This window comes from Sus scrofa, chromosome 5 (genome assembly GCF_000003025.6).
Source record: "Sus scrofa isolate TJ Tabasco breed Duroc chromosome 5, Sscrofa11.1, whole genome shotgun sequence".
NCBI classification, from domain to species: Eukaryota; Metazoa; Chordata; class Mammalia; order Artiodactyla; family Suidae; genus Sus; species Sus scrofa.
This window is the reverse complement of record NC_010447.5, coordinates 70,491,919-70,504,178: the sequence shown is the minus strand read 5'-3', so window position 1 is coordinate 70,504,178 and position 12,260 is coordinate 70,491,919. Positions and strand designations below refer to the sequence as shown.

General features: G+C 35.3%; 1 protein-coding gene across 3 annotated transcripts in view; it reads left to right on the top strand.

Moving 5' to 3' along the window:
* The window catches only part of CPNE8 (copine 8), a 268,360-nt gene that overhangs the window by 156,035 nt on the left and 100,065 nt on the right, over positions 1 to 12,260 (top strand). The gene's annotated exons all lie outside the window — the stretch shown is intronic.

Below are 12,260 nucleotides of genomic sequence, written 5' to 3'. Positions count from 1 at the left end.
AGAGGATGACAAGTGGGAAAGCAAAGGGCACTTAAGTTTTCTTGGTGAGTGTTCTGTGCTCCAGCCTAGCACTCACTGGTAAATGGAGCTGAAGCATGAAGTTAAAGCTCAAGATCTAAGCAAGGTCATTCCCTCTGCATTTTATATAAGCCAACAACCAAGATGAGATTGCCTAGATATCCGAGCACGACTGTTAATATGGGAACAAATTTGATTGAGAAAGTGACCTGTCCCTAGGAGGCATCGCCCCTTATTTCTTCTATTTACATGGGTAGAAAAATGCCTGTTTGGAAGTCTGCATGGAAGCATGTGTGTGACATCTGCCCATGCATTCACTTGCCCACATAGTCCAACTGATGTCCTGGAATTTGACCCAATTGTAATTATCTCTTTTTCAAGGATTGAGTGAAGATATTAGCCCACGGTTTGGCTATTACAAAGTAATTGATTAAAATCTTCCAAGTTGTGTCCCAAACATGATTGTGCTAAAGCATCCTAACGCTGTTTGAAGTTTCCTCTTAGAGACAATCCATGCTGTACCGTTGATATTTGCATTTCTGCCAGATTAATTCATAATTTAGGTGTCATTTAAGTCACAGTAGAAAACCTTAGGCTTTCCCATAGGGACTTATGTTCCATTGCTTCATTACATTTCATTCACTGAGAAAATGAATTATGCACCTCAGAATAAATAGCAAAAAAATAATGCCAGTCTAAAGGAAGACTTTATGCCCTATGTCATATATCAGATACATGCTATTTTAAATTTTAATTGAGAATGCGTCTCTTCCTGGCAATTTTTTAAAATTGGGGAAATGGTTTTAACTTGAGAATTTAGAAATGAGGGATTTAGATGCATGTCATGTGATTCCATGATAATTCAACCCTAAATTTGCAAAGCTTCTAGATGTCTTGCTGCTTTTTTTTTTTTTTTTTTTTTTTTTGTCTTTTTGCCATTTCTTAGGCCACTCCCGCAGCATATGGAGATTCCCAGACTAGGGGTCTAATCGGAGCTGTAGCCACTGGCCTATGCCAGAGCCACAGCAACACAGGATTGAGCAGCGTCTGCAACCTACACCACAGCTCATGGCAACGCCAGCTCCTTAACCCACTGAGCAAGGCCAGGGATCGAACCTGCAACCTCATGGTTCCTGGTTGGATTCATTAACCACTGCGCCATGACGGGAACTCCTAGATATCTTGCTTTGAAAAGTGAGTTTTTTATGACTCTCCGTCTGTCTCCAGTCTATTTCGAGCCACAAAATTTTTGAATAGCTTTGAGGATCAGAATTACATTGGAATTTAATTTACCTTTCTTTGGATGTTAGAGTTTTCAGCCTTCCTACCCAGGTTATGATTTATTTTTAAATTAAAATTTTTCTTTGTTAAAAAATATTTTCTTTATTGCCATCAACATTGATTTTTGAATTCTTTTTTTATTGAGGTAGCAATGGCTTTTAAAATTATATAAATTTCTTGTGTACAAAATTGTATTTCTGCTTCTCTATATTCTGTGTGTGGCCTGAATTCAGTACCAGCACTGAATCATTTCACTCATAGGTGGAACATGAAAAACAAACAAAAACAAAATAAATGAGTAAACCAAACAAAACAAGTATAGCGCTGGGAAATGTATCTAGTCACTTATGATGGAGCATGATAATGTGAGAAAAAAGAATGTATACATGTATGTGTAACTGGGTCACCTTGCTGTACAGTAGAAAATGGACAGAACACTGCAAATCAGCTATAACAGAAAAAATAAAAATCATTATAAAACAGGGGAAAAAAAAGAAATAATTCAGACAGAGAAAGACAGGATATGATTTACTGAATGTTGCTAATGTGCCAGATATTCGCTAAGCATTTTTCATGTTATTCCTCATTTAATTTTCACAATAAGAGATAGGTACACAATTAATACCATTTTACGGATAAAGAAACCTAGGCAAAGAAATAACATGCCTAAGGTCATGCAGCTGATAAATGGTGGAGCCAGGCCCTCAACACTAGCAGTCTGTTTCCAACAGTGAATTCATAACTATTACACTATACTTCTGTAGAATTATAATTGTAAATTCTGACATGCAAATAAAACCTTCCACCTGGACATTGGTCTTACTTATTCTTTGGTAATTGATAAGGTAGCAGTTATGAAGAATACAAAGGCTATTTAAACGTCTTTTAACATAAGTATGTTAATATAGGCGTAGCTGATTTTATTGTGCCTTGTATTACTACAATTCACAGATGCTAGGTTTTTTATCAACTGGTCGATGGTCTGTGGCAACCCTGTGAGAGCGAGTCTCTCAGCATCATTTGTCCAATAGCACTGCCCACTTCTAGTCTGTGTGTCATATTTTGGTATATTGTCATATTTTACAAAACAACCTTTTTCTTTATTATTACATGTGCCATGGTGATCTGTGATTAATGATCTTTGAGGTTGCTATTGTAATTGTTTTGAGGCAACACAAAATTAATAAATGTGTGTGTGCCGACTGCTACTCCCAACTGTTCGTTCCCCGTTGTCTCTCTCCCTGTCCTCGGGCCTCCTTACTTCCTGAGACACAAAAATATAGAAATTAGGCCAATTATTATCCCTACAATGGCCTCTAAGTGTTCAAGTCAATGGAAGATTCACACATTTCTCCCTTTAAGTCACCAGTTAGAAATGATTAAGCTTAGTGAGAAAAGTATGATGAAAGCCAAGCCAAGCAAGACAGGCCGAAAGCTAGGCCTCTTGCACCAAACAGTTAGCCACATTATGGAGGCAAAGGAAAAGTTCTTGATGGAAATGAAAAGGGCTACTCCAGCGAACACACAAATGGTAAAAAGCAGTACAGCCTTCCGGCTAAAATGAAGAAGGGTGTAGTGGTTTGATAGCTCAAACCAGCCATAATATTCTCTCAAGCCAAAGCCTAATCCAGAGCCAGGCCCTCATTCTCTTAAATCCCGTGAAGCCTGAGAGAGGTGAGGAAGCTGCAGAAGAAAAGTTTGAAGCTAGCAGAGGTTGATTCATGAGGTTGATGGAAAGAAACTCTGTCCATAACATAAAAGTACAGGTGAAGCAGCAAGTGCTGATATAGAAGCTGCAGCAAGTTATCCAGAAGATCTAGCTAAAATAATCCCTGAAGGTGGCCACCCTAAACAACAGATTTTCAATGTAGATAAAGTAAGCTTACTTTGGAAGAAGATGCCATCTAGCACTTTCATAGATAGAAAGGAGAAGTCAATGCCTGGCTCCAAAGTTTCAAAGGACAGGCTGATTCTCTAACTAGGGACAAATGCAGCCAGTGACTTTTAAGTTGAAGCCAGTGCTTATTTCCCTTTCTGAACATCCGAGGGCCCTTAAGAATTATGTTAAATCTGCTCTACCTGTGCTTGATAAGTGGAACAACAAAGCCTGATGACAATGCATTTGTTTACAGTATGGTTTACTGACTTTTTTAAGCCCACTATTGAGAGATCAGTAGGTCTCAGAATAAAAAAATTCCTTTCAAAACATTAGTGCTCATTGACAATGCACCTGGCCACCCAAGAGCTCTCTGATAGAGATGTACAGTGAGAATAATGCTGTTTTCATGCCAACAAACACAGCACTCCCCCTGCAACCCATGGCTCAAGGAGTAAATTCAACTTTGAAGTCTTGTTATTTAAGAAATAATACATTTCATAAAGCTCTAGATGCCACAGATAGTGATTCCAATGATGGATCTGGCCAAAGTCAATTTAAAACCTTCTGGAAAGGATTCACCATTAAAGATGCCATTTAGAACATTCGTGATTCATAAAGAGAGATCAAAATATCAACCTTAACCGGAGTTTGGAAGAAGTTGATTTCAACCCTCAGAGATGGATGACTTGGAGGAGGTCAGGACTTCAGTGGAAGAAGTTATTGCAAATATTGTGGAGATGGCAGAGAACTAGAATTGGCAGTGGAGCCTGATGTGAATTGCTGCAGTCTCATGATAAAACTTGAACAGGTGACAAGTTGCATTTTATGGATGAGCAGTGAGAGTGTTTTCTTGAGATGGAATTGACTGGTGAAGATGCTGTGAAGTTTGTAGATATGACAACAGAGTATTTGGACTATTGCATATACTTAGTTGACAAAGCAGCAGCGGGGTTTGAGGGAATTGATTCTAATTTTGAAAGGAATTCTACTGTGGGAAAAATGCTATCAAACAGTATTGCATGCTACAGAGAAAATATTTGTGAAAGGAAGAGTCGATTGATGCAGCAGATTTCAATGTTGTCTTATTTTAAAGAAATGGCCACAGCATCCCAGCTTTCAACAGTCACCATCCTGATCATTCAGCAGTCATCAGCATCAAGACAAGACCCTCCACCCGCAAAAAGATTTTGACTTGCTGAAGGCTCAGATCATGGTTAGCATTTTTAATGAGAAAGTATTTCTCTTATTTTTACTTTATGGCCGCACCCTCAGCATATGGAAGTTCCCAGGCCAGGGATTGAATCTGAGCCACAGCTGCGACCTATGCCACAGCTGTGGCAACACCAGGTCCTTAACCCACTGGTTATAGATTAATTGACCATATAAATATGGCTTTATTTCTGGGTTCTCTGTTGCATTCCATTTATGTATGTTTCTCTTTTGTGCACGTATCATACTATTTTGATTACTATACACTTTGAAATCAGGGAAAGTGGATACCTATACAACCTTCTTTTTTCTCAAAATTGTTATCTATCCAGTGTTGTTTAAGTTTCTATACAAATTTTATTGTTTGTTTTGCTTCTTTAGGGCCACACCTACAGCATATGGAAGTTCCCAGGCTGGGGGTCGAATCAGAGCTGCAGCTGCTGGCCTACGCCACAGCCACCAGGACCCAAACCCCATCTGCAACCTACTTACACCACAGCTCAGGGCAGTACCAGATCCTTAACCCCCTGAGCGAGGCCAGGGATCAAATCCGCATCCTCATGGCTATTAGTCAAGTTTGTAACCCGCTGAGCCACCAAGGGAACACCTCCATACAAATTTTAGAGTTATTGGTTCTAGTTCTGTGAAAAATGCTTTTGCTATTTTGATAGGCATTTTATTGAATCTGAAGATTACCTTGGGTGGTGTGGTCACTTTAGCAATTGAAAGCCTTTCAATCCATGAGCTTTCCGTTTTTTGGGGGTTTTTTGTTTTGTCTTTTTTCTAGGGCTACCCCCACAGCATATGGAGGTTCCCAGGCTAGGGGTCCAATCAGAGCTGTAGCTGCCGGCCTATGCCAGAGCCAAAGCAACGTGGGATCCAAGCCATATTTGCAACCTACACCACAGCGCATGGCAAAGGCAGATCTTTAACCCACTGAGTGAGGCCAGGGATCGAACCTGCAACCTCATGGTTCCTAGTCAGATTCATTAACCACTGAGCCATGACAGGAACTCCAGCTTTCCGTTTTTTGTTTCATCTTCAGTTTATTTTAGCAAGGTCTTAGACTTATTCTGAATATAAGCTTTTTACCTCTTTGGATATATTTATTCCTAGATATTTTTTTATGCAGTTGTAAACTGGATTTTCTTCTCTTTCTGATAGTTTGTTCTTAGTTTGTAGAAATGCAACAAATATTTTAGTTCTGATATTTTTATGATGGCATCTTTAGGATATTCTGTGTATAGTGTCATGTAGTCTGCAAACAATGACAAGTTTTATTTCTTCCTTTCCAATTTGGGTCCTATTTATTTATTGTCTGATTGCTATGGCTGGGGCCTCTAACACTATGTTGAAAGAAAGTGGCAATCTTTTGTTCCTGGTCTTAGAGAAAATGCTTTCAGCTTTTCTCCATTGAGTATGATGTTGGCTGTTGTCATGTTTATCCTTTATTATGTTGAGATATGTCTCCTATACACCCACTTTTTGGAAAGTTTTTATCAAAAATGGATGTTGAATTTTTCAGTAGCTTTTTCGTTATCTATTGAGATGATTATATGGTTTTTATTCTTCAGTTTGTTAATGTGTTGTACTGCATTGGGGTGGTTGTTGTTTTTGTTTTGCAGGTTTGAAACATCCATGTATCCTCCTTTTTATGTGTTTTGAATTCAGTTTTCTAATATTTTGTTGAGGATTTTTGCATCTCTGCTCATTGGTGATGTTGCTCTGTGATTTTCTTTTTAGCAATATTTTGTTTGGTTTTGGTATCATGGTGACTCTGGCCATGCAGAAGCATACCTTCCAATTCAACTTTTTGGAATAGTTTGAAAAGGTTAGAATTGACCTGTGAATCCATCTGGTCCTGGATTTTTGTTTGTTGGTAGTTTTAAAAATAACTAAGTCAATTTTATTTCTGGTAATTGGTCTGTTCCTTTTAAAAAATTTCTTCTTGATTTAGTTTTAAGAGAGTGTACATTTCTAGGAATTCATTTCTTCTTGGTTATCTATTTTATGTTATGTATTTTATTGGAGTATAATTTTTAGTATGATTTTTGTATTTTTATTGTGTCAGTTGTAACTTCTCCTTCATTTCTGATTTTATTTGAGCCCTCTTTATTTTTTTCTGATAAGCCTATCTAAACTTTTATCAATATGTTTATTATTTCAAAGAACTAGCTTAAAAATTTATTCATTGATGTTTTCCTTTTTTAGTTTCTATTTCATATATTTCTGCTCTGATATGTAGTATTTCTCTCCTTCTACTAACTTTGTGTTTTCCATGTTCTTTTTTTAGTTCCTTTATGTATAGGGTTTGAGTTCTTTATTTGATATTTTCTTGTTTCCTGAAGGAGGCTTGTATCACTCTGAATTTCCCTCTTAAAATTGCTTTTGCTATGTCCAATAACTCTCGAATCATTGTGCTTTCATTTTCATTTGTCTCCAGGTTTTTAAAATTTCTTCTTTGATTTTTAAGTGATTCATTGATTGTTTAGTAGCAAATTGTATAACATTCACATGTTTGTCTTTTTTGCAGTTTTTTTTTATTATTTCTAGTCTCATACTGTTGTGGTCATAGAAGAGGCTTGATATGATTGTAGTCTTCTAAAATTTATAGAAATCTTGTGTTGTGGCCCAGCATGTTATCTATCTTAGAGAATGAATGTAACTTTTGTATGCACTGTAAAACCAAAAAATTTGTGTGGACTCACTTTGTGATAATCACTTTACTGTCATGGTATGTAACCAAAACTAATTACACCTCCAAAATAAGCTTGTACCTTACTTTTTTAAATGATCTGGAACATGGATGAATTCCTAGCTAAAAGTCTCATGTACCAGGAAGTTTGGTAGTTTGGCAGAAATGAATGAGTATAGATTGTGAATGAATCCTAAGAGACATTGAAAAGGCTAGTGTAATGTATAAAAAAGCTTTCTCATATTACATGAATGAGAGCTAGAGTGAGAGCAAAGGCAAGTAAAAGAGTAGAGATAGAGAAAAATAGCATTTATGAAACATAGTTAAAAGAAGTAAAACATTTGAGTGAAACATTCAGTAGCTTTGGGAACTTTTTTCAGTTAAAACAGTTTACTCTTGGCAATGTGAATTTAGCAGCAAAGGAAATATTTAGATACGGGATTTTATAAGTTCAAGTTGCATTGGATCATCAATTATTTGGGGGAAGAGTCGCAGTGGTAGATATGCCATCATTAACAGCACATTCAAAATAACTCTTGAGAGTTCAAGACTCTCTGACAACAAAGGGGTAAAACTGGGAAGGAAAAGTTTGTTAGGGGGAACTTTAAATGTTCCTTGGAAATGAATTTTATGATTATGTAGGATGAGAAAAGTGCGTTGTAATTTTACTAGTGCCTAATAACATTTAATGTTGAAGTAAAATGTGCTTTAATGTAAAATATAGCTTTATATTTTTTTAATTTTTTGTCTTTTTAGGGCCACACCCATGGCATATGGAAATTCCCAGGCTAGAGGGTGAATCAAAGCTGTAGCTGCAGGCCTACAACATATCCATAGCAACATGCGATCCGAGCTGTGTCTGCCACCTACACCACAGCTCATGGCAACACTGGATCCTTAACCCAGCGTGAGGTCAGGGATCAAACCCACATCTTCATGGATACTAGTCAGAATTGTTACCACTGAGCCATCATGGGAACGCTCTAGCTCTATGTTTTAATATAAAATATTTAATGAAGAATTCTATGTAATCCATATATACAAAAGCAGCCTTTTTTCTTCTTTTTTTTTTTTTCTTTTTAGGGCCACACTCGTGGCATGTGGAAGTTCCCAGGCTAGGGGTTGAACCAGAGCTACAGCTGCCTGCCTACTCCACAGCCCCAGCAGTGCAGGATCTGAGCCACGTCTGTGACCTACACCACAGCTCTCGTCAACGCTGGAACCTTACCTTACTGAGCAAGACCAAGAATTGAACCCACATCCTCATGGATGCTAGTCAGATTCATTTCCAGTGTGCCACAATGGGAATTCCCAAAAGCAGTCTTTTTAATGTGAGCAAAATTATCATTTTGTGAATGACATATAAAAAGCAAAATTAAAATCATCATTAAATAATTTTGATAATCCTTTCAACAAAGTACTATGTGAAATTTGAAAGGCAATTTAGTCTATAATAAAAATGATGCCTAAAAACTTAAAATAAGTTTTATAATGTAATAATATTAGTCACTGTGTGGATTATTATACAAGTTATTATTCTACCTTGAGGTTATATGTGGTATATTAACATATTGTTATTGTATTGTTAGATTCATTTTTATTTACTTGGCATGTTTCCTGATGTATGTTTTTTTCTTAAATCAGAAGGAACATGATATGATTCTCATTATATTTTATGATACAATATAATTATCAGCAGCGACTGTTTTCTATCCTTTTATCTTCCTGTCATCTTTAATATTTGCCATAAATCCAATACATATATATTATATAAATGTACATCTAAATTGAAATTTTCTAGTGGCAACATTAAAAAGTAAAAATAAACCAGTGAAATTGATATTATATTTTATTTAATCCTGTGTATGTAAAATGTTGCATTTTATTATGGAATCAATATAAAATTATTAAGGAAAAATTTAAATATTTTATACTAAGTCTTTGAAATCTGTTATGTATTTAATGCCTCTGGCACAATTGAGACTGACTACATTTCAAATATCCTGTAGCAACGACTGGTTGGCAGCTATCGTATTGGACAGCACCATGTAAAGTTTAATGAAATTCTTGACCTGAAACAAACAAACTGCCAGATATTTTTTCAGCAGCGATGGGTTTACTTGGGATCAGGGGAAATTGCAATTCGAAGTCTTGTAACCAGGATAAGTTTCGTGCAAGTCTCTACAGGGCAAGGGAGGGGGCTGTTTTTATAGAGAGGAAAAGGAAGTTGGGAGGTCTATAGTAAATGGACTGGTTTTTCACTGTCTGAGTCTGCCAGTAAGGAAGTATTAATTTCTTCCTTTCAGCTCAACTATTGTTATAGGGTGAGAGAGCTCCCCCTGCTGGTTTTCTGATTCTATTTAGTCGAGTTTTCAATTTATTGTGTTTTTGTGAAGATCATAGACTATGTGTAACTTTTTATCACTTGTTTTATTTTTAAATCAGTTTTGTATGCATTTAATACAGACTTAGAATTGTCCTCTTAAAAAGTGGCGAAAAACTGGTCAAACATCTGTATTATTTTGTCTATGAATTTAACTGTAGGAGAGCAATAATCTGATATTTCCATCAAGAGTATTTCAATCAAAAATTCAAGTAAAAAAATGTTTGACAGTGTTACATGCTTGTATTTTGCTTGCTAGAGCTATGGGTACCCTGAGAAATATAATCATACATCCTTTAAAAAAAAAAAAAACATGAACAATGTTTTGAGTACAGAGACATTGCTTCACCATGGTATGAATAATTGATTTAAATGTACTTATGCACTTAAATTTCCAACAAGTTACACCATTTTACTAAAAGCATTCTCATAATTCGCATCATTTTGTCAAGTGATATGAAGGGAGAATATTTAACTCCCATTTTTACACTTGAAAAGCTAAAGTGCCAAGAAACTGACTTGTCTGAGTTACAAAGTGATCAATAGTATCCTTGGAAAACTTCACGTTGCTTCGGCTGATTTAGTAGCTTAATTTAAAATTCAAAGAGCATTAATGGAACAGCTCTGCATTGAAGCAATGTGGTTCTAATGTGGCACTGATTGTAAAAGGGCCACTGAGTAGACGTCTGCCTCCCAGGGGATGATTTTATGAAACAACTGAGCTAATGTACTACCAATCGTAAAATCCTGATTTATGAACTCCTCTGAACAGAGAGTAAAACTTTCATTATTACCACTCTTTATTTTTTCAAATGTAGTCATTTTGGATTTTTTTCTTTGTTTTATTATTAAATTTTATTGGAGTATAGTTGATTTACAATGTATTAATTTCAGGTGTACAGCAAAATGAATCATCCATACATACAAATATATCCATTCTTTTTTCCCACATAGGTTATTCAAACTATTGAGCAGATTTTCCTGTGCTCTATGTTGGGTTCTCATTAATCATGTATCTTATACAGTGGTGTGTATATGTTATTCCTACCCTCCTAATTCTTCCCTCTGCTCAACAGGTTCACCTGTGGTAACCAAAGATTGGTTTTGAAATTCAAATATAGTCCTTTTAAATAGTGATACTTATCACAAGTAAATAAATTTAATTCTGAAATGCTATACAAATGCTATTAATTTTCTAGTATGTTGCTTTTGAAAATATTTGATAAATGCATTTGATGTTTTATGCAATTACGTGTCATCATGTTAATGAAATAACAGTGATTTTTGGTCCACTGCTTCATTCAGGCACTTAAAGTTGCCTGAGATATAACTCATTTAGGAGGAACATATGTAAATCTGTTATATATTCCTGATTTAATTTCCTCAGGTAATTCTAATTAATCATTCTCTAACAATATCCATCTATATGCTTGCAATTAACCTTCAATGTCCTAAACACATATTCAGTAGGTAAGTCAATGCCTTTCTCTATTCCATTACCTATCACTTTTTTGAAACTTAAAAAAACTAATAGCATTTCAGAGTCCACATTTTGGTTACATACTATTTTTTCTTCTACCTACTAAAAGTTTAAGTAATGATTTTCTCACATGTAGCTTATGGGTGTTTGTCCCCTTTTCCCTTCAATCTTTTATTCTTGCTCTCTTGAAAAACTGAATTAGTATATATTTGAAACCTGAAATGATAAAAAAATTGCTTTGTTATGTTTTATTTATTTATGATCCACTAGAAATTCTGTTAATTTAAAAAAATTATTATTTAACATTTATTATGTGCTAAATTGTTTGCCAAGTGGTGTGACTTAATGAAAAACTCCAGTTTTATACAACAGTATTTTATTTTTCTTAATATGTTTATATTCTTCCACTCGCTGTGAATGATTTTGGATTCTCTCAGATCTGTATTTCAAGGAAAAAAGTTGTTTTTCTTATTTTCAAAAAGATTTAAAAGAAAATCATATAAACATTTCACATAGACCCTTTACTAAAAGATATTTGCAGGATAGATTTTTGGGAAAGTGCAGTTCGAGCCGGTTTTAGCTTTGCAGTTTCAGAGTTTGCACTGTATTCTTCTATCTCCATATATTTGCTTAGATAGCCTCAACTGGTGGAAAGATTCTTCTGTGTTCATTTTTGTCTGTTGGTTTTCTTTTAAGGCCCAATTTAAACGCTATCAGTTGTCAGAAAGCTATCTTTTTTTTTTTTTTTCAGTAACAGTTTACATACAGCAATAATTTATTCTGAAATGTTCATTTAGTTTCTGTTGAGACACAATCCATGTCTCATTAATAAAAGAGCAGCCATCTCACCTCAAATACCAGAATATACAACAAGTTACAGCATAGCAAAAATTCTACCTACTTTCAGATAAAATCTAGTTCAGGTAAAATAGTTTCATTCAATGTTTTACAGTTACACAGATTTTTGTTTTGAGCACAAAATAGTGTAAGTTGTTACACTACAGCTATCTATATGCACATCATGTGACCACAGAACTGTTAATCATTACTTCTGAAATTGAACCATCAGTTTCATTCATGCAGTAAAGCAAAGCAGGCTGGGTAAACTTGTTCATCAGGAACCATATTACTGTGAATTTCACAGCCACATGATTAATTATGAAGTTAGATGGACTCACAAGGACTAAAACATTTTTTTTTTGCATAAACAGAAAGCTATCTTGTATATCTAAATTTATGTAATCCTTCTCTCCTGTGTGTTATATTTGCCACTTAGGAAAATTTATTAACATATCTAACACAGTTATGTCATATT